This window comes from Carassius gibelio, chromosome B13 (assembly GCF_023724105.1).
Source record: "Carassius gibelio isolate Cgi1373 ecotype wild population from Czech Republic chromosome B13, carGib1.2-hapl.c, whole genome shotgun sequence".
Lineage (NCBI taxonomy): Eukaryota > Metazoa > Chordata > Actinopteri > Cypriniformes > Cyprinidae > Carassius > Carassius gibelio.
Window position 1 is genome coordinate 28,148,504 of NC_068408.1, and position 21,472 is coordinate 28,169,975.

Below are 21,472 nucleotides of genomic sequence, written 5' to 3' on the forward strand. Positions count from 1 at the left end.
TCTATTTATGCCCTAAACGAGTCTCCCAACTACCACTACACAAACCTCCTGCCTGTTGAATCAGTGCCCCAAGGAAAAATGTCCACCCTCCCTGCAAAAACAGTTGGCCATGAAGGAGCATGCGGAAGAAGTGTTCCAATGAGGCTACATTCATCGATTCACATCCCCTGTTGCCTCCAGTTTCATTTTTGTGACAAAAAAAAAAAGTCCTAGTCAGTCCTATGGACAATAGACTTGTTTCAATTTAGCATATTGGAATGATTTTTGAAGGATCATGTGACACTAAAGTCTGGGTAATGGCTGCTGAAAACTCAGTTTTGCATCACAGGAATAAGTTACATTTTAAAATATATTCCAATATAAAACAGTTATTTTAAATTGTAACACATTTTCACAATATAATTTTTTACTGTATTTTTGACCACATAAATGCAGCCTTGGAGCGTACTCACAGTAGACATGTTTGCCTTGTACTGAACCGTAGCACAGTTAACTTGATTCGTCAATTCAATCAAGGAATCAACAGATATGTATGTGTTTGGCTACATTACTCAATACTGCAAAAAAAATTCATTCTCCAAAATCTGTTCCCAAAATGTTATTATTAGTTTATGCTGAGGATACACTTTCTAGCATCCCGGTAGAACTGTGCCAGATTGGGTCACTTTCACTGGTGTGCCCAATTTTATTTATTATTTTTCACAGACATGCAGTACTTTTCAGTTGAAAATGCGAAAAAAAAATGTTGCACTGTAGTGCCCAGCATGATGGATTTGGGATTTTTCACATTTGTGGGCCTTGAAATTAATGCTTTATAGGCTCTCTCAATCTGTAGATCAATTGCAGGTGTAAACCCCTTAATCTCAGGGTTCACTCGAGGGTTTTGTGATCTAATTGAAAATATAAAATCTTTTAAACCAAATTCTCAAAAACAAACAAATAAATAAATAAATAAATAAATAATAATAGTGATAATAATAATACAATTGCAAATAAAATAAAATAATGCAACACACACACATAAAATTTTCCAGAAATGTATTTTGTGAGGCAATCAGTTTAAATGCTCTTTATTCTGGCACTCTAAAACCAAAGTGATGAACATTAAAAGATACTCAGTCTTCAAATATTAATTGAGCTTGATAACATAACAACAATAGAATTGTAACCCAAGAAAATAGATTTTTCCAAGTTTGGAAAAAAACGGGTCTCAATCCCATGTAGTGTGTGTAAAAAAAAATCTCAGTCCCATGTAATGTGTGAAGACGAAAAATACAATTCTCAGTCCCTACCACTTCACCAGGATTACCATTCAGTTAATCATTTATGAAAGAAAGAAGAGCTGATGAGTTGATAGAGTGCAATGAAATGATGAAGAGCAGAAGGGTTGATAAAATGCGACAAGATGATGAAGATAATATGTTTCGGAGGAATCCACTGAGATGAATCAGGAGAAACTGCATAATCGAGCAACAGTCCAAGGGAAGAAAAACAGTCTGCACAAATGTACATTTCAAATTGATTAAATTGACAACATCAGAACACGTAAACCACTCCTTGTAAGAGAGATCACATGTATTTTTTATTCACATTATCCTTTTCCTCCTATGAAATTAAGTTTATGAAGCAAACCTGCTTTTTTTTCAATTTGAGAGCTAACAAAACACTTTTACACATATCAGTTTAACAGAGTAGAATTTTATACATCAGCAATTTCACTCAACATGTGATAAAAAAAAAAAAAAAAAACATAAGCATGAGCATTGCACACCTAGTGCTCTCCTTGACTAGCAAAACTAGCATTGTGGTGCTACACCTGCTCTCATCTTCAACTCCCACATGAACAATTTAACCACATTTTCTTTGATTTGAATGCATTTTGACTGGTTTTGATCAAATAATAACACAATATGACAACATTATATTTTGTTACAAACAGAATAAACTCACCAGAATGTCTCAGAAAAACAGTAACGGAAAGCAATAAGTCTTTAACTTCTTTTCCAGGGTTTCAAATTCAACCTCCCAGCTGACATACAAACAACAAACCAGCTATTCAAAGACAAATTGCACTATAAATGCTTATTTGAGTAAGCATAGTCAAAATTACTCACACGCTATGCGTTATGTCTGTGCTTCATGCACATTCACCCTACATGAACTACCCAACCTCTTAAAGGGCCAGTATCAGGTTTTAAAAAAGTGTGACAAGGTAAAACAAGATAGAAATATCAAGGTTTACACAGGATACTGTATATGCTTAACTGAGTCACAACATTTAACATTTCTTCCAAAAATCCAACCTTTTGCCCATTTTTGTGTATTTAAACACACAGTTGAGCAATACCAAGTGAGTAGTCCTTAAAACTAGTTCATACACAATAAAACATTCAATTCAAGTTTATTTGTATAGCGCTTTTTACAATACGAATCGTTACAAAGCAACTTTACAGAAAATTATGTTTCTACAATATTTAGTAGTATCTTATGGTGGTGACTGTGCACGTTTGACAGGATTTTTAGAAAAAAATAATACAAGACGTAATCAGCTAGACAATTAATATTATTAATATTATTAATTAATAATTGTTATATGATGCAGTCACACTTGTAGCAATATTTGTTAGTTCTATTGTTGATTCAGGGCTAGCATCATCTGAGGTCCTCTGAGGGTCAGTATCATCTCTTCTCAGGTGTTCTGGATCCAGACTGGAGCTTGTGTAAATCCTAGTTACCACGGGATGTAAATCCCATGGCAAAAACATAGATACAAATTAGAGATATCATTAGCATAGCTGCTGATCCAACAAACTAAAATTATTTTAACCCAAGCTAATGAATAAAAATGCACATTTGATCAGATGCAACTACATTCACAATTTAAGATACATTATTCGAATGCTTGGCTAAAGAGATGCGTTTTTAATCTAGATTTAAACAGAGAGAGTGTGTCTGAACCCCGGACATTATCAGGAAGGCTATTCCAGAGTTTGGGAGCCAAATGTGAAAAAGCTCTACCTCCTTTACTATATGCTGGTAGACAACCCATTTAACATAGATGTCTACTGTAGATGTGATGAGAATACTTAACCAATCTGTAAATCATTCGTATGTGTTTTGTTTTAGTTTTGGTCATGGTCACACCCCAACTCAATGTAATATCATTAACCCATATTGTCCTTTATATCACCTAAAATGGGGTCTTTAGAATATGCAATTTTTTTATAAAAAGATAAATATCTTTAAACAGGCAGGAGTGCTGTTGTGTGTGATATGCTATTGTCACCTCTGACATTTGTTTTGATGAGAATGAGAGTGCAAACAGTGCTAAATGTCATCATAAGTGCACAGGAAAATCTCACACACATCTGTTCCTCTTCCTTCAGAACCAAACCAAACCATCACAGCAGGCAGAAATCCCCAAAGGCTTTGAGATCTCTGAGGTATTGTCAGGGGTATTACAAATGCTGGTGCTGAAAGTGAAATTGAGCTCTGTCTGTGACAGATCTTTAATATTCAAGGCTGATTTTTGTTTCTGTACACTGGAAATAGACTGTAACATGCAACACAATAAGAAATCTCTGAAAGACAAGAGACTTAATAGCTTACTGAGTGTTAATAACTATGTTTGTTGTTAATGTATATTTTGGTAGTTGAGAAGTCTTAGTATTGCTGCGTTTCTGGAAATTCCTCCCAGAAAGTGCACAAGTCATACATGTGTTTTGATATCTATTTAAGTCACTTTTTATTCATAAATGTTGTGTCAACAAACAGTTAGTAGTTTTAGTTCAGAATACTGCATGGACTAATTTTATGGTTCTTATATATGAACAATACAAGTTTTCATACACCATTACTCTTTAATGAACATACCACCAAGTCTGAATGTCAAGGCTTACAAAAAAAAAAAAAAAAAAATGTCTGTGTTCATATGGTCATTTTGTATACTGTATGCTGGTAGACAACCCAGTTAATATATAATCTACTGTAGATGTGATAAGAACACTTACTCACTGTTTGCAATTCCACTCTCTAAGATAAAATGGCTCAAGTAATATTAGATAGTAAGATAGTAAGGCACAAGTGGTCGTCAGATGTGGTCTTACCTGGGTATGTGTGGGCTGAGTTGAGGATTCCATTCAAAATGTTCAGTAGTTGCATTTTCATTTTTGACACTGAAATGTCAGGCGAGTGTAGATTCAGGAAATTCATGAGGCTTTGAGAATTCCATCAACTATGACTCATCATCCATTCTGAAATGGACATTCGCCAAACTGCAGTTTTGTTACTGGAGATACTGTAGTGGTTTCACTTTTAGAAATTTTACTTACATAATGTAACAATTTTAAGTAAAACAGGATATTCATGAGGAAAAAGTTTGACTGAATCGTAAAACTATGATAGTTTACAAATGGGCACAATGGAAGCAATGGGGACAATGGAAGCAATCAAAATCAAACAAAAGAGCAATGATATACAAGTACTATAACAAGTCTCAGTTAGCTTCACGCAGATCACATAGGCGGGGACCGGCGGACAATCAAATCACAACTTTAATAACAAAATAAACAAAAAACAGCATGACAGCCCCTCGTGGATGACTGTTGCACACAATCAAAACCAAATACAAAATAAATCCCAGGCCTGGTCCTCTCTCATCCTTCACTGTCGTCGCTCCTGTTTTAGATCCTTCCATCTCCTCCATGGGACTCGAGACAGGTGGGTCGAGCAGGTGTCGCTCATTTCCAATCACTCCACCGGCCTCGCCCCGTTCCCACGGCTCTCAGCCCTGCCCCTTTCGTCACATACCCCCATCGCCCCTCGCAGGCCGGGTTGTACCCACGAGACTGTGCTCTACCCCCCTCCCTGGGGACTGCTCACGGTGACCTGCGGTAACCTGGGGGTAGGACAGACGAGGCGAGAGAAAAGGAGATGGAAGGAAGAGCGACGGAGACAAGACTGGGGAGAGAGGAGGAGAAAAAAAATAGTTCCGGTTCCCAGATGCACTGCCCCTCGGCCCTCCACTAGGTGGGTGATCTCCTCCGCGGTGCCTGGCAGTGGCACTGGATGGCCCCTGGTGGACGACGGATCGCGGATGACTGTCGCACACAAGTAAAAACCAAATACAAAATAAATCCCAGGCCCGGTCCTCTCTCATCCTTCACTTTCATCGCTCGTGTTTCATATCCTTCCATCTCCTCCGTGGGACTCGAGACCGGTGGGTCGAGCAGGTGTCGCTCATTTCCGATCACTCCAACGGCCTCACCCCGTTCCCATGGCTCTCGGCCCTGCCCCACTCATCACAGTAGTGTTGCTAAGCATCAGCAGAGGGGGTTCCATTTGCAGCTTTTATTCAGATAGTCAGACAAGACAGGGTCAAACACCAGTGGATACAGTAGAGAAGGCAAGGCTGAGACAAAACCAGGGACAGGCACATGATCGGGGCAGACAGCAAACAATCACAGAAGCAGGTAAATCCAAGTCAGGGCAGGCAGAGAACAATCTGCAAATGATAAACAGTCCAAGTCAAAACGAGAAGGCAGAATACAGGAATACAAACGCTCAGTATTGACAGCCGGGGCAAATCAAGACTTCGCAGTGAGTTGGCAGTTGAGTTATATATGTGTGTGTGTAATTGGATGCAGGTGTGTGTGTGCAGTCAGTCGCAGGTATGAGGCAGGATGGGAATTGGAGTTCAATGAATGAAGTCAATGTTCAGGAGAGAGCTCCATCTGGTGGTGAGAAGGAGGCAGTACGGAAGTCTTCTTTGTAACAGAGCCCTCCCCCTGCGATTGGTTCCTGATGCGAGTAGGCAAGTGAAGCTGGGGTCTACCACGAGGTCGAGGGGCCGGTTTTCCCGGATGTATCCTATGAAACTCCTCCGTGAGTGTGGGGTTGATGATATCTCCAACTAAACAGAACGAAACCGGAGTTATTTGTCACAGAATTTTGAAGGGGCCGACATACCTGGGGCTGAGTTTTTTGCATGGCAGTCTGCGGCGCAGATCTTTAGTGGAAAGCTAGACCCACTGTCCTGAGGTGTATGCGGTTGGCCTGCTGCTCCTGTCTTCCGACGGCATGTAGTAAGTGAGTATGAACTCAGTCCCAGACCTCCTCATTGCGTTGCAAGTGACTGTGACTGATGGTATGTCGGTGGGCTCTCCAGCCAGGGGGAACAATGGTCGTTGGAAACCCAGCATGCATTTAAAGGGGGTCTCCCTCATGGCTAGTTTCATGAGAGAATTCTGTGCATATTCCACCCAAAATAAGTTCATGCTCCAGTCTGATTGTCATCGTTGCCAATAGGATCATAGAAACCAAATAATTTTCAGGCGTTCAGTCTGTCTGTTGGACTGAGGATTGTAGCCAGATGTGAGGCTGATGTTCACGTTCAGATGTTTGAAGAATGCAGTCCATACCTTGAGGTAAACTGAGGACACCGGTCCGAGACAATGTCCTCAGGTAAACCACAGAAACAAAACACAGGATTGCACATTAGTTCAGCCATTTTAAATGATGTGGGAAGTTTCGGCAGGGGAATAAGTTGGCAGGCTTTGGAAAATCAATCTATTTGCAGGACTTTCAGGAGGCGGCGGGTTCTGGAGATTCAGGTTGTTTATTTCATTCATGATGTCCCACTGCACTGGGGCGATGAGAAGTTTTGTGGGAAGAATACTGTCATTGACATTTGAGCAGAATGTTTCCTCGGTTTGACGAGAGAGGGCATCAGCCTTGGTATTCTTGGAATCAGATGTGATGCTCCCTCCAGCCACTGGCGCCATTCCTCTAGTGCTAATTTTATGGCCAGAAGTACACGATTACCCACATCATAATTCTGTTCTGCTGCAGTTGATTTACGATATATCGTAAATCAATAATGGATATAACTTTGCTGGCGATCCATGACGTTGAGAAAGTATAGTGTCTACCCCGGTGTTAGAAGCACTGAAGTTAGGAAGGGCGCTAAAGTGAACCAAGTCCTGAGTGCATCGAAGGCCTGCTGTGATTCCAAAGACCAGGTTAATTTGGTGGAGTGACGTTTTGTCATGGCGGTCAAAAGAGCAGGGATAGACCTAAAGTCCCTAATGAATCGCCGGTAGAAGAAGTGTGAATCCTAGGAAGCACTATTACTCTTTGACTGTCAGAGGAAGCGGCCATTCCAGAACTGCCTTTACCATCCTCATGTCCATCACTAGCTCCTCCTGGCTGATCACATACCCCAAGAAAGTGGTGACTGTTTGATGAAACTCTCATTTCTCAGCCTTTGTGTAGAGTTGGTACCGAATTAGGCATTGTAATACAGCTCTGACCTGACGAATGTGTCCCTCAAGATAATTTGAGTACACCAGGATATCATCATGTACACGATTACCCCTCTGTTGAACATGTCCCAGTTTGGTGTAATATTTAGCCTGGCGAAGCTGCTATAGCACTGCAGGGACCAATGGCAAGGCATAACGGAACTTAACAGTGATGTCATTAAGGCAGCGGTAATTGATGCATGGCCTCAGTACTCCGTCTTTCTTCTTTACAAAGAAGAACCCAGCCGAGGCAGGAGAAGTCGAGGGTCTAATGAACCCTTTGGCCAGTTCATATTCGATGTAAGCTTTCATAGCTTCTGATTCTGGTTGCGATAATGGGAAGATCCTCCCCTTAGGAGGAGTGGCACCAGGCATCAGGTCGATGCCGCAGTTGACTGATCGCTAGACAGTGATTCTGACAGGTAGTGTTCTATTGAACGATTTGCCCCCAGGAGATGAGTGGATTGTGTCTGCTCAGCCAGGGTAGTCCCAGAATGACAGCATGATTGGGTGAATGGATGACATAGAACTTGATGTGCTCAGAATGAAGGGTTCCTATTTGTAGTTTGACTTCCTCTTTGACACGTAAAACTTTCATGTGTTATGGATCATGTGTTCAGTCTGACCGCAGTGGAAGCACAGTTGGTTCTGCATATGGCGTTCCCATTCCTCGGGAGTGAGATGAGTAAATCCAAGCTGCATTGGCTCTGCTGCAGTGCTGGTGTCCAGCGTGAATCAGGACAGGGATCGGGAAGGACGTCGTGAGCGAATTAAATTGTCAATTTGGATGGTGAGATCAATAAATTCACTCAGGCTTTTCCCCTCGTCTCAGCAAGCCAACTCCGACTGGAGTTCTGAGTTCAATCCCCTTCGGAACAGAAGTTTCAGTGTGTCCTCTACCCAAACTCTTTGGACAACGAGAGTACACAAAGATAGAGCGTATTCAGCTGCCGTACTCCTTCCTTGTGCTAGTCTAAATTATTGATCCCCTGCACTTTTCTACTCCGCTGGATGTTCAAAGGGCGCCGCTGTGAGGCTGCTGTTGTTGTGGACTCTCCCCAAATGGCTCTCAGGTACACTGCTCACCAGTTGTTGAACCTGAATGGACATTTAGATATGGCGAGTGACATACTTGCTCTCTGCAGTCATATTGGAATACTGCAACCTAAGCGTTACATACATCGCTCTTCAAGGCGTAGTTTTTTTGCTCAGCATCTAAACATGTTGCTTATCCGAAATTTCTGCACAAACCCCATAGACTGCTGTTTAGACCTACAGGGGTTAATTTTAATAACTTATCAGCGCTCAGGCATGTGGAGGTTGCTTTGGATTCATCTGCTCCCCAGCAACTGCTGAAATCAGCACTGTTTAATGCACAATCTGTCAACAACAAAGCTGTTATTTTATCTGACATTATTTTAGAACAAATGCTGGACCTTATCTGTTTAACTGAAATATGGCACAGATAATCTGACGGTCTTCTTTTTAATGAACTAACACCTGCTGGCTGTGGATTATTTGATCTCCCGCATTCTTCTGGCAGAGGTGGGGGTATCATTGTGCTGCACAGTCAACAGTTCAACATGTGTCCTGTAGCTGTCCCCAAATCAGACCCATTTGAATGTCTTGCTTTGAGTGTTTCTGCACCCCTCTTTACTGCAGTGGGTACAGTATACAGGCCTTCTAAGACAAATAAAGATTTTTATCTGAATTATCAAATATGTTGTCTTTTTTGTTGTCTTGCCTCAGATTTGAAAGAATTCTTCTCCTGGGGGATTTCAACATCCATATGGCTATAAAAGACTCCACAATAACAAAATACGTTTTGTCTATATTTATTCTATATTCATGACAGGAATTACCTGTCATAAACACTACCGCTTCTCACATCATTAATTATCGCAAGTGGAGCTCTATTGAGCCCACTGATTCTTTAGATTTTATTGACTCTTTTTTAAGTTGTAATTCTCTATCTGATGATATGGATGATAATGTTTCTGTGCTAAATTCTGTTCTCTTATTTAGCCTGGACACGCTGACACCTTTGAAATCATGATGTGTTTCTTTTGCATGCTCTGTTCCTTGGTACAATGATGATCTGAGTGCTATGAAGTCTTTGTGTCGCAAAATGGAGTGTAGATGGCGTATATCAGGTTTAACTGTTCATCACCAGGCCAGGAAAGACAGCTTACTTGAATATTAGGCTGAAATTGTGTCAGCTAGATCTGTTTATTTTTCTCAGATAATTGTCAGCAAACAACCATTTCACTCAATCAACAAGCTGCTTAAGGTCACTAATGACTTGTTAATGGCTTCTGATTCTGTACGTCTGCCTATTCTGATTCTACTTGATCTTAGTGCTGCTTTTCACACTATAGATCACTCCATTTTAATCACCTGTTTAGAGACTATCTTTGGAGTTTCTGTTTCTGCATTAAAGTTGTTTAAGTCCTACCTCTATGATCATAAGCAGTTTGTTGTGATGGGTGATTGCAAGTCTGAGGCCGGTGTGGTGCACTCTGGTGTTCCCCAGGGATCAGTTTTAGGCCCTTTACATATTTCCATTTGGCCAATTTTTAAGAACTCTTGGTCTTAAAGGGTACATAACATACACAGTTTCACCTAATCTCATGTTAATCTTGAGTACCTATAGAGTAGTACTGCATCCTTCACATATCCAAAAAGTCTTTAGTTTTATCATATTTATAAAAGAAAAATACAGCTGTCCAATTCTTTCCGGAAAAAGCCGAGCTCCTGGAAGCGTACCATGAGCGGATAACATAAATTCACTTATGTGCTGATTTCCAACAAAATACAGAAATCTGATGCAATTGTACTTACATGAATGGGGTTTTTATCACAGGGACAGCTCCATGTTTTAATAGCAAACAATGTGTAAATCCAGCATTGAATTGGGCCTTTTTTATTAAACATTTGTCACTCAAATGACCAGAACACACAAATGCACTTGATACACTCCATTGCTGCCCCGGAAAAACAAACTGCATCCACTGTTCAAGTAACGCTGAGTTCTTGGGGAAACTGAACACGATAAACTTTCCCTCACATCCAAAAATGCACTTATTTGGAGGCATTCTTGAACAAATCGTATGCAGTGCTGCCAACAATTTTGAAGCGCATTGATGTGCACGGTTTCGCTCTCCTCTGTTCAATGTGTGTGCGCGGAAGCGCTTTTCCGGGAGAAATGCTCATATAAGGACTTCCGTTCTCGTCTACGTCATAAGATCCATGATCGAAAAAAACCAGCCGAAACTTGTACCAACCCCGAAGTAAGATTTTCAGCACAGAAATTCTCAGTCATTCTTCTAAATATTTTTTTTTAATCTTTGGCCATGTTAAGCATGAGAATCCATCTCTTTAACACTGTCAACAACTCTGAATACTCAAGACACCAGAGACATCAGACATCAGAGGGACTGTCACGTGATTAAGGTACGACTCGACCCGAAGACTCATGAGATTAACTAATCAATTCTCTTTCCGGCTCAGATTTCATTGGTTTAGTGTATGGGTCTGTCACGTGATAAGGGAAAGAGTCAAAATCCCGAAAGACCCGAACTATGAAATAATCAATTCTCTTTCCGGCTCAAGACGGCATTGACTGACACAGGTGAATTACTACTAGTGGAACAGAACCTATAGAATATTGCACTTGCATGACTGAAAAAAAATCACCCCTCGAGACGACTCGTTCTTCCCGAGTCACATTAAAGATTCGTTCAAAATGAATGAATCATTCAAGAACGACACATCACTACATGCTAGTCTAAATGCTAGCATCAAAATAATCAAACTGATATTACAATAAAAATTGTTCAAAGCAAATGTGTCATATTACACATTCATCTGATCGGAAATCTGATCTCATGGTTGTTTGAGAGAATTTATTATTATTATTATTATTATTACTACTTCTTACAAGACTACATTAATAACTTGGGATCATATTTGAGTAACTATACAACAATGGAAGCATGGATGCATGATTTAATATTTTGTTTAACTAATGCCCCGAAATTACCCAGAACAACTGTACCAAGAACTTTTTATGCAGGAACTTTTTTCCACCCAGACCTATTGCTTTCTGCGTTTCCACCGCGGTCAAAAGTACCCATGAAGAAATAGTCTGGTGATTTAGGTCTGCCCGTGTTTCTCAATACAAAGTATGAAAATTTCGGACTAGAATCCTCGATAGTTGGACTTTCCAAGTTGTGGTCTCCCCCAGACGAGATGACGCAAGTAATTCTGCAAACAGCAGCGTACTTGATGACATCAGTCAGCTCGCCTTGGCTACTGCAATTTTCCACACTGTATACAGTATTTACAATAAGAAGAAATATGATATCAAATACCACTGCTTCCTTTCATTTTCATTTAAACATATTAATACACCCAGAAAGTAGTTAAAGGAAATGTGTATACAGGCTACATTACAAAGAAACGAAATATTGTATCAAACAGTATTGCCTCTTCTTATTTTAATTTTAACCTATTAATAGATCAATTGAATAAAGACCAAAGATGACCTATTAGATTTACCCAAAACAAATGATACTTTATGTTTAGCCACTAAAGAGACATCAGAGCCACCAGCAAATGTCAGAAGGACTAGGCAAGTCAACATTATTCTCATAGAGTAACATGAGTACTGAGCTCCGAAATCGGCAAAACTAATTTTTAAATTAGCGCTGTCTTTATAAATAAACTGCCTATTTTGTTCTTTAAACAATGACACATCAAAAAATCACAACTCAACCGTTAACTCATCCAATCCGCATGTTTAGCGCCCCCAAATATTTTAAACCTTTGAAAAGTACTACCTCTCCAGAAGGGACTTTCTGGGGGCCATTTTTTTTTTTACCGGAACTTTGTTTAAATCCTGGTTCCTGCTGTGGAAACACACAGAGTACCAGCCCAAACTCCCTAGTTCCTGGGTAAAGTTCCAGCAGTGGAAACGTGACTTAATGGTTACTTTCACCTGTAAGGTTGTTAGAAACTGATTCCAATGACATATTGTTCTCTGTGTTTCAGGATGTGTGAAGTCTTTTCAAGGGGACAAAGAAATCAAAGTTAAGAATCGAACAGGAGTCACCAACACTGGAAGCAGTGTATCCATTAAATTTAAATGTTTGTCAAATGCCAACACCAAACTGAAAATAAATCAAAATAAACAAGGAAAACGAATTGTAGAAATACTTTGAAGGAAATAAACCATGAGATTCTACATGTTGGTGATATAACTGACCAATATTAGACAACTTTTAGATTACGCTTTTATCCAAAGCGACTTACAATTGCTATATATGTCAGAGGTCGCACGCCTCTGGAGCAACTAGGGGTTAAGTGTCTTGCTCAGGGACACATTGGTGTCTCACGGTGGATTCGAACACGGGTCTCTCACACCAAAGGCATGTGTCTTATCTGCGCTTGAAGCTTTCATAAAATTAAAAATGAAACACATAAAACTGAACATGGCATCATAAAAAAGACAAAAAGGTAACAGTTTAAGTCATTTGTGGATTAATGCGTATTAGAGATGCGAACTGTTTGAAACGATTCAGTTCGATTTGGTGAACTGAATGATTCATTCGCGAACCGGATATCCAGACTGCTTTGTTTTGAACTCTCTCACACAACAGACACGGAAGAGAAGACAATACTGAATAAAGTCGTTGTTTTCGCTATTTTTGGACCAAAATGTATTTTCTGTGCTTCAAAAAATTCTAACTGACCCTCTGATGTCACATGGACTACTTTGATGATTCTTGATTCTTACCTTTCTGGACATGGACCATATACCGTACACACAGCTTCAATGGAGGGACTGAGAGCTCTCGGACTAAATCTAAAATTTCTTAAACTGTGTTCCAAAGATAAACGGAGGTCTTACGGGTTTGGAACAACATGAGGGTAAGTTATTAATTACATAATTTTGCTATCTGGGTGAACTAACCCTTTAAGAGTGAATTTTGTTGATATGGTCTTGTTTTGTACTTAAATGTATTTTATATATTTATGCGTGCATCAATTCTAGGACTTGAAAGTAATTTAAAAAAGATGGGTGAGTGTTTGGGTGTTGTCTGTATTGAGGCATTTTTTTTTTAACGTGATATACTGTAGCTGCTCACTTGATTGATTTTGATTATTAACAGTGTCATTAATTGAAACTGTTTGAATCTGTGAGTACTTAATGAACAATTACCTATGTTTGTGTGTGTGTTTGTCTGATGAAGGTCTTTGACCGAAACTTTGCTATTTTTAACTTTTTGAAATAAAGGGAGCAAAGCAGATCCTTTGTCTATTTTTTTTTTTTTTTTTTTTTGCATTTGATGAATTGAATCTTTCTAAGTTTGCAAAAAATTGAAAACCTATGAATTGTGAATTGAATCGAATCTCTGCCTATCTGAAGTTTTACAGCCATACATTTATATCATCACAACATGCTTCTTTACCTGTTTGTTTTTCATTAAATAAGGACATAACATCTTTGTTTTGTTTACTATACTGGTTATTTGTTAGTTTGAGGAGTAAAGACGATTGTATTTGTTGTCTGCCATTGCTTTAGATGCTGCTGGTCACTTGAGGTTGGATCGGGGTTTCCCAGGGGGGAGGGGCGCTTTCAAGGTCATGCATTGAAAAGTGCCGGAATCTCCCAATGATTTATTTTTGTATTTTTTTGGCGTTTTCTTTGGAAAAATTGGAAAAATTGACTAAATAAGAAAACATTCTTAGCTATTATACTTATTAGTGGCATTTTCTATAACTGTTTATTGTCTGTTTCAATCAAGCAGCAACTTCATTCTTTATCTCGTGAAGTCAACAAGGAATTGACTTAAACTGTAATTCATTGACTGTACACTAGAGGCTGGCTCCAAAATGGAGTCAATCCCATAAGAAAACCCATCTTAAAATGGCCAAATTTACAGCAGAAAACACATTTACAGCCTTGTTCCAAAAAATTTTTTGGTCTATATAGCTAATTTTGCCCTTCATGACAACTGTGAGGGGGTGAATTTTTGTAAGAACTCCTTAAAGTCGGCATAATTAATTGGCATGGCCACTTGAGTGACAGGTAGATTGCGACTGATGTCACCACCGTCGAGGTAGGTGAGCGTTGCTTCAGAATCCAGATCCCGCCTTTTTGCCCATTTTCGATTATCCTTGAGTGAAGTGTGGTGACGTGCTGCCAAGATTGCGACGGCAAGTCGTGGGGAAGTCGTGGCCTAATGGTTAGAGCGTCGGACTCCCAATCGAAGGGTTGTGAGTTCGAGTCTCGGGCCGGACGGAATTGTGGGCGGCGGTATTGCATGAACAGCTCTCTCTCCACCTTCAATACCACGACTTAGGTGCCCTTGAGCAAGGCATCGAACCCCCAACTGCTCCCCGGGCGCTGCAGCATAAATGGCTGCCCACTGCTCCAGGTGTGTGCTCACAGTGTGTGTGTGTGTGTTCACTGCTCTGTGTGTGTGCATTTCGGGTGGGTTAAATGCAGAGCACAAATTCTGAGTATGGGTCACCATACTTGGCTGAATGTCACTTTCACTTCGCTTCAAAAACCCTCTTCGGAAACCAATGGGTGATGTCATGGACATTACTTCCATGTTTTTATACAGTCTATGATTTCAATTGATGTCCTGGTTTCCTTTTAAACATGAGATCAATGCTTTATTTTATTATTATTATTTTCTTCCTTCTTTATTGCTATCAAGCCACTTCTTCCTTCTTTATTGCTATCAAGCCACAGAGGTGGTTTAGTCCAGTTCCTATACTGGTGGGAGTTTAGAGTATTTAAGTTGGTCCTTTTCAGCCTTTTGGAGAACAGAAGAGGGGTCAGTGAGTTAAATTGAACGTTACAATTATGTTGTTTAAGTAAATTTACTTTGTCCTTTCTAAGATTTACTCAACAATTGTTTTTTTTCCCCTTAATTGTACTAACTCATTTTTGTAGATAGTACCCCCAAATCTTGCTACTTGTGCTAAAAAAAACCCCACAAAAAAGCCCCTGCTTAGCACTGGTAGAGAAAAAATTCTGGCGCCATGCCTGTTTACACCTATGACTTCCTATCACCTCCCTCGGATGTAACGACATAGTCTACGACAAAGCAGCACGCATGTTTGCATTCACTGTGCTTGAGACATAACCTTGAAGCTTGTATGCAGTAAACACCTCCCATTTAACACTGTCCAAACTCATAATAATCACTATGTGTTTATTACATACAACAAACAATTTTCCTATTTTAATAATTTCAGCAATTTTTTGTGTTGTGGACCATCGCCACCATCATCCCCATCCCAAAGAAATACAAAATTACAGGACTAAATGACAACAGGCCTGTGGCTTTAACATCTGTGGTTATGAAGTAATTTGAAAAATTGGTGCTGGCCCACCTGAAGGACATCACTGGACCCTGTCACGCTGTCTGGTCTCTGTTTCCCTGTGTGTCCAATAGTGGTCTCACTCCCCCAAAGGCACCTCACCGCAGGCACTACAATTCCCACAAAGCCTTGTCCCTTCATCACGGTAATTGCACACCTGTCAATTGCACTCAGGTGTCTTCACTTTCATAGTCATTATCCTGCCTATTTAAACCGTTCTGAATCTGTTTTTGTCATGGAGTCCTTACTTTCCGTAACCTAGTTTCCTAGTCCTTGAGTTCCTGTTTGTTTGTTTGTTTGTTTGTTTGTTTGTTTGTTTCCATTTGGAATGATGTTGGTTATGACCCCGGCTTGTTTTTGACTCTGATTTGGATTACCCTTAATAAACCACACTGCCCTTGGATCTTCCGTCTCCTGTGTTCCCGTCTGTGACAGACCCTTGCTGGATCCTCTTCAGTTTGCCTACAGAGCAAACAGAACTGTGGACAATGCAGTAAATATTGGACTGCATTATGTTCTGCAACACCTAGACAGACCGGGGACTTACGTGAAGATCCTGTTTGTGGACTTCAGCTTGGCCTTTAACACTATCATTCTAAGCCTTCTCCTGCCAAAACTAACTCAGCTCTCCTTACCCACCTCCGTCTGTCAATGGATTAACAGCTTCCTGACAGCAGCTAGTGAGGCCGGGAAAATACACATCCAGCACCTGTACAATCAGCACCGGAGCTCCCCAGGGCTGCGTTCTCTCCCCACCGCTCTTCTCGCTGTACACTAACGATTGCACATCTAAGGACCCCCTTGTCAAGCTCCTGAGGTTTGCAAACGACACCACACTCATCAACCTCAGTCAGGACGGTGACAAGTCTGCTTACAGACAGGAGGTTAAAAAGCTGGTTGTCTGGTGCACTCTCAATAACCTGGAGTTTAACACGCTCAAAACAGTGGGGATAATGGACTTCAGGAGAAACCCCCCTGCTCTCACTCCACTCACCATCATGGACAGCACTGTGATGGCAGTAGAGTCATTCAGGTTCCTGGGCACCACTATCTCTCAGGACCTGGAGTGGGACATTCACGTTGACTCCATTGTGTTAAAGGCCAAGCAGAGGTTGTACTTCCTTCCAACTGCCACAAGAGCTGCTGAAACAGTTCTACTCCACCATCACTGAATTCATCCTCTGCACTTCAGTAATTTTCTTGTTCAGCTCAGCTTCTAATTCTGACCTCAAAAGACTAAAGAGGGTAGTCTGGACTGCTGAGCGAATCATCGATACAACCCTGCCCTGTGTTCAAGAACTGTACTTATCCAGAGTGAGCAAAAGGGCTGGCAAAATCACTCTGGACCCCTCACATCCAGCACACTCCCTCTTTGAATTGTTGCCATCTGGTCAACGCTACAGAGCACAGAGCACCAGAACGGCCAGACACAGGAAGAGTTTCTTCCCCCAGGCAGTCCATCTATAATGAACACTTGATAATAACTGTGGAACATACAACACTCATATGTGTAAATTTACCTGGCTATAAAGCTCATTCTCTCATTCTCATATGCAAACATATTTTATGTAAAATATCTTACTCACGACAGTACTAAATAAAAAATAACATGCATTTAGTATGATCTCTTATTTTTTTTAAATTATACACATTTTCACAGATTCTTTAAGGCGTTCCTAAACTTCCGCATTGCCACTGTAGCCTCCAAGTCTAAATGCAGTAAACACCACTGTCCAAACTCATGAAACCAGGTAGAAACCATTGTACACATTGTGTCATAAGGTAGGCCCACTGTGTTATGAATGCACACACGAAACGAGAGATCCAATTGCAGTGTTTTAATAGGTTAATCCAAAAGCAAATCCAAAACAGGCAGGAAGTCAAAAACAATGAAAGCAGTCCAAAAAACAAGAAACATGAAAAACACAAGGGAACATGAAAAAGCCTGGTGAAGGAAAACAAGGACTCCATGAAACAGATAGAGACTGGCTGGTTTATATGGACAGGTAAAAAAGATGATGAAAGTGGAGACAGCTGAGTGCAATTAACTAATTAATTAGTTTAGACTGGATTCAGGAAGATCAATGGTGACTTGACTCTGCTCATGAAAATCATTGGTGACTTGATTCTGCTCATGAGGATCATTGGTGACCTGACTCTGCTCATGAAGATCATTGGTGACTTGCCTTTGCTCATGAAGATCATTGGTGACTTGACCTTGCCCATGAAGAACACTGGTGACTTGACTTGACTCATGAGGTCTAACTGTGGTTGTGCTTGACTCATGAGTGTTAATGGTGACTTGACCTGACTCAGGATGGTCAACGGGGCCTGACTCGACTCTGGAGGGACCACTTGGACCTGACTCGACTGTGGGAAATCAGTGGGGACCAGGTCAGTTGGGATCTGACTCGACTCTGGACGGTCACCTGTGGCTGCCATCTGGTGCAGTGGCACTGTGCCAACAGCCATCTTGTGCAGTGGCACTAGGCCGGCTGCCATCTTGTGCAGTGGCGCTGGGCTGGCGGCCACCTTGTGCAGGGGCACTGGGCTGGCGGTCACCTTGTGCAGTGGCGCTGGGCAGGCAGCCATCTTGTGCTGTGGCACTGGGCTGGCAGCCACTCTTGTGCTGTGGCGCTAGGTTGGCGGCCATCTTGTGCAGTGGCGCTGGGCTGGCGGCCATCTTGTGCAGTGGCGTTGGGCTGGCGGCCATCTTGTGCAGTTTCGCTGGGCCGGTGGCCATCTTGGGCAGTGGCTCTGGCCTGGTGGCCATCTTGTGCAGTGACGCTGGGTTGGCGACCACCTTGTGCAGTGGAACTGGGCAGCGGCCCTCCTGTCTGGAGACACAGGTCTGGCTGGGGTATCCCACTGAGACCGATGGTGTAGGTACATGGTGAACCCCCAAAAGTCCAGGATCTCCAGCCCCTTCATCTCCCACTCAGGTACAGGGTTATCCAGGCAGGCGTTAAAAGGGTCTTTAAGTGCCTCATCATTGTACCCCATTCCTACTGCCATGGTCCAGAATATTTGCGCCAAACCACCCACCTCACTCCCCTCTTGAAGGAGGGTGATTAGATTAAGGAACCTCCCCCTCGGCTCCTCCATGTTGGCTGGGAAACGGATACGAAATCCCACACTGCTGGATCTGGGCATAATGGAGTCCTTCTGTTACGAATGCACATATGAAACGAGAGATCCAATTGCAGTGTTTTAATAGGGTAATCCAAAGCAAATCCAAAACAGGCAGGAGGTCAAAAACAACGAAAGCAGTCCAAAACCATAGGGTGACTATGGGGAAGTGAGACCACTAGTGCACACCCAGGGAAACACAGAACAGACACTGTGACACACTAACTTTCAATCTGAAAGCCCCTTATTTACATTAGACTTGCTCTTTCACAGAGATTGCTGTAATATTCAAGACATTATTTCAATAATATTCTACAGGGGGTAGAATAATTTTCTGCATGCAATTGCATACAAATTTCATGTGTAACTTGACATTTTGCCTGGGGGACAAAGCCGGCATCAGGGCACCTATGAAGGGGAGCATTTATATTTCTAGAAGGGGCTGAAATCGCATTGAGTGGAGGGTGGGAAGCATGCCATCTGTGATTGTGTGCTGCCAATGACACTCATGAACATGTACAATCGCGAACTGCCTCACTAACTGCCTTTGATGCTGAGTGTGGCTAAGTCTCCTCTCAGAGAGTCGTTATGCTGAGGCCTCCACTCCTAAGAGCTCAAAATAGGATTGAGTGTGTGTAGGTTTCCTCTCATTTAAGAATGTCATTCTGCTGAAGTTTCCGCTCTCCATAGCTCTGCTTGGACAGTACTATTGTTAGGTAGACTCCTACAAATAAATGTTTGTAGGCTCTTTCTTTGAGCCTCGCTTACTGCCTCTGGCACTGTAGGCAGGTCTCTTCTCACTTTAGAAAGTCGTTATGCTGAGACCTCCACTATTATGAGCTCCCCTGCCAGGGTTGAGCATTGCTAGGTTTCTTCTTGTTTAAGAGAGTCGTTCTTTGATGCTGAGTCAGCATTCAAGTCCTTTGATGCTGATTGTGGCTAGGTGTTTGGCTTTCTCTAAGAGGGTTGAGTGCTAGGCTTCCTCTCATTTTAGAGAGTCATCCTGCTGAAGCCTCTGCTCTTCAGAGTTCTGTCGTTGGCAGGGATATGAGTTTGTTGGCTCTTTCTTCGAGCCTCGCTAACTGCCATTGGTGCTGAGTGGAGCCAGGTCTCCTCTCAGTTTAGAGAGTCATTATACAGAGACCACCACTCTTTAGATCTTTAGATCATTCCAGAGTTTAGGAGCTATCGCTACAAAAGCTCATTCAATCAGGACCACTTCCGTCAAGTATATTTATGACAATTATAATTGCATACAGTTAGTGTTGGCGGTATTGTTATGTTCTGTGCAACACTCCACACGCCTGTCCATGCAGCCATACTTGGACAGAGCGGGGAGAGCAGCAAGACAAACCCCCCTGGGGTACAGGACAGAACCATTATAAGCATATATAATTACAATTCACAATTACATGAGTTGTAAACAAAATGTCATAGAGACTGCTTCCAATGAAGACACTGTAAAGAAAGAACAAGTTAGATCGGATTACAGGTTCAGTTGGTGGAGTTGGGGTTGGAGGAGGGAGTTAATTGCAAGCAGCAATGCGATGGAAGAGACACTGAATAATGGGAATTTAAATAGACTGCAGGTGATAGGTGTCAAGACTGGATTGGTACACTTCAGGAACAGTTGACTGTCAGCTGATGCAAGCGTGACTAATATGGCCTGACTGAACTAACGCGATGCTCGATTTCAATCAGGACCACTTGCGTCAAGTATAATTATGACAATTATAATTGCATACAGTTAGTGTTGGCGGTATGGTTATGTTCTGGGCAACACTCCACACACCTGTCCATGCAGCCATGCTTGGACAGAGCGCGGAGATCAGCAAGACAAACCCCAAAACAACCATATGCCAAAACTCCCCAACACAACTGATGCAATTGGAATGGCCAGCATTGAGAAATGTTGCTTGATACTGTATTTATGGGGGAAGCATCACCCAAACTCGGAGAGAAGCATACAACAAGCATGTTGCTTAGCTGCTTATGCAAAATATTTGAGAGAACTGTATGGGGGAAGCATACACCCCTAGCAGCAGCTGCAGCCTAATACGATGGCAGTTTGTATATCATTCAATTTAAGTCTAACATGCTGAAAAATCCCATTAAGGGGGAAGCATGCACCCCTGGCAGCAGCAGCAGCCTAATACGATGGCAGTTTGTATATCATTCAATTTAAGTCTAACATGCTGAAAAATCACATTAAGGTGGGGGCGGCGGTGGGAGCGTCACCCAAAGTTAAGCAATAGAGGATGTGCAACAAGTATTTTCTTAAAATGCTTAAGCAACTGTGATTGTAAAGGGGAAGCATACGCCCCTAGCAGCAGCAGTCTGATATGATGGCAGTATTATCCAATTTTATGTATCTACCATGGTGTAAAAATCACAAAGGGGGAAGCGTCACCCCAAGTTAAGCAACTGAGGATGTGCAACAAACATGTTTCTTAAAATACTTAAATCTCATGCCAATCCCGAGTACCTACAGAGCAGTATGAATCCCCATCTCCAAAAGTCCCCAGCCTGGTCATATCTGCAAAACAAAAATACAGCTTCCGATTCTCTCTGGAAAAACCAAGCTCCTGGAGGCATGCTGTGGGCGGAGCTATAATACTGATTTGTGTTGTTTCCATAACATA

The 21,472-nt window shown here is 41.6% G+C and overlaps 1 protein-coding gene across 1 annotated transcript in view; it reads left to right on the top strand.

The window, feature by feature from the left end:
- plpp4 (phospholipid phosphatase 4) overlaps positions 1–21,472 on the top strand; it is a 216,857-nt gene that overhangs the window by 69,476 nt on the left and 125,909 nt on the right. The window lies entirely within an intron of this gene.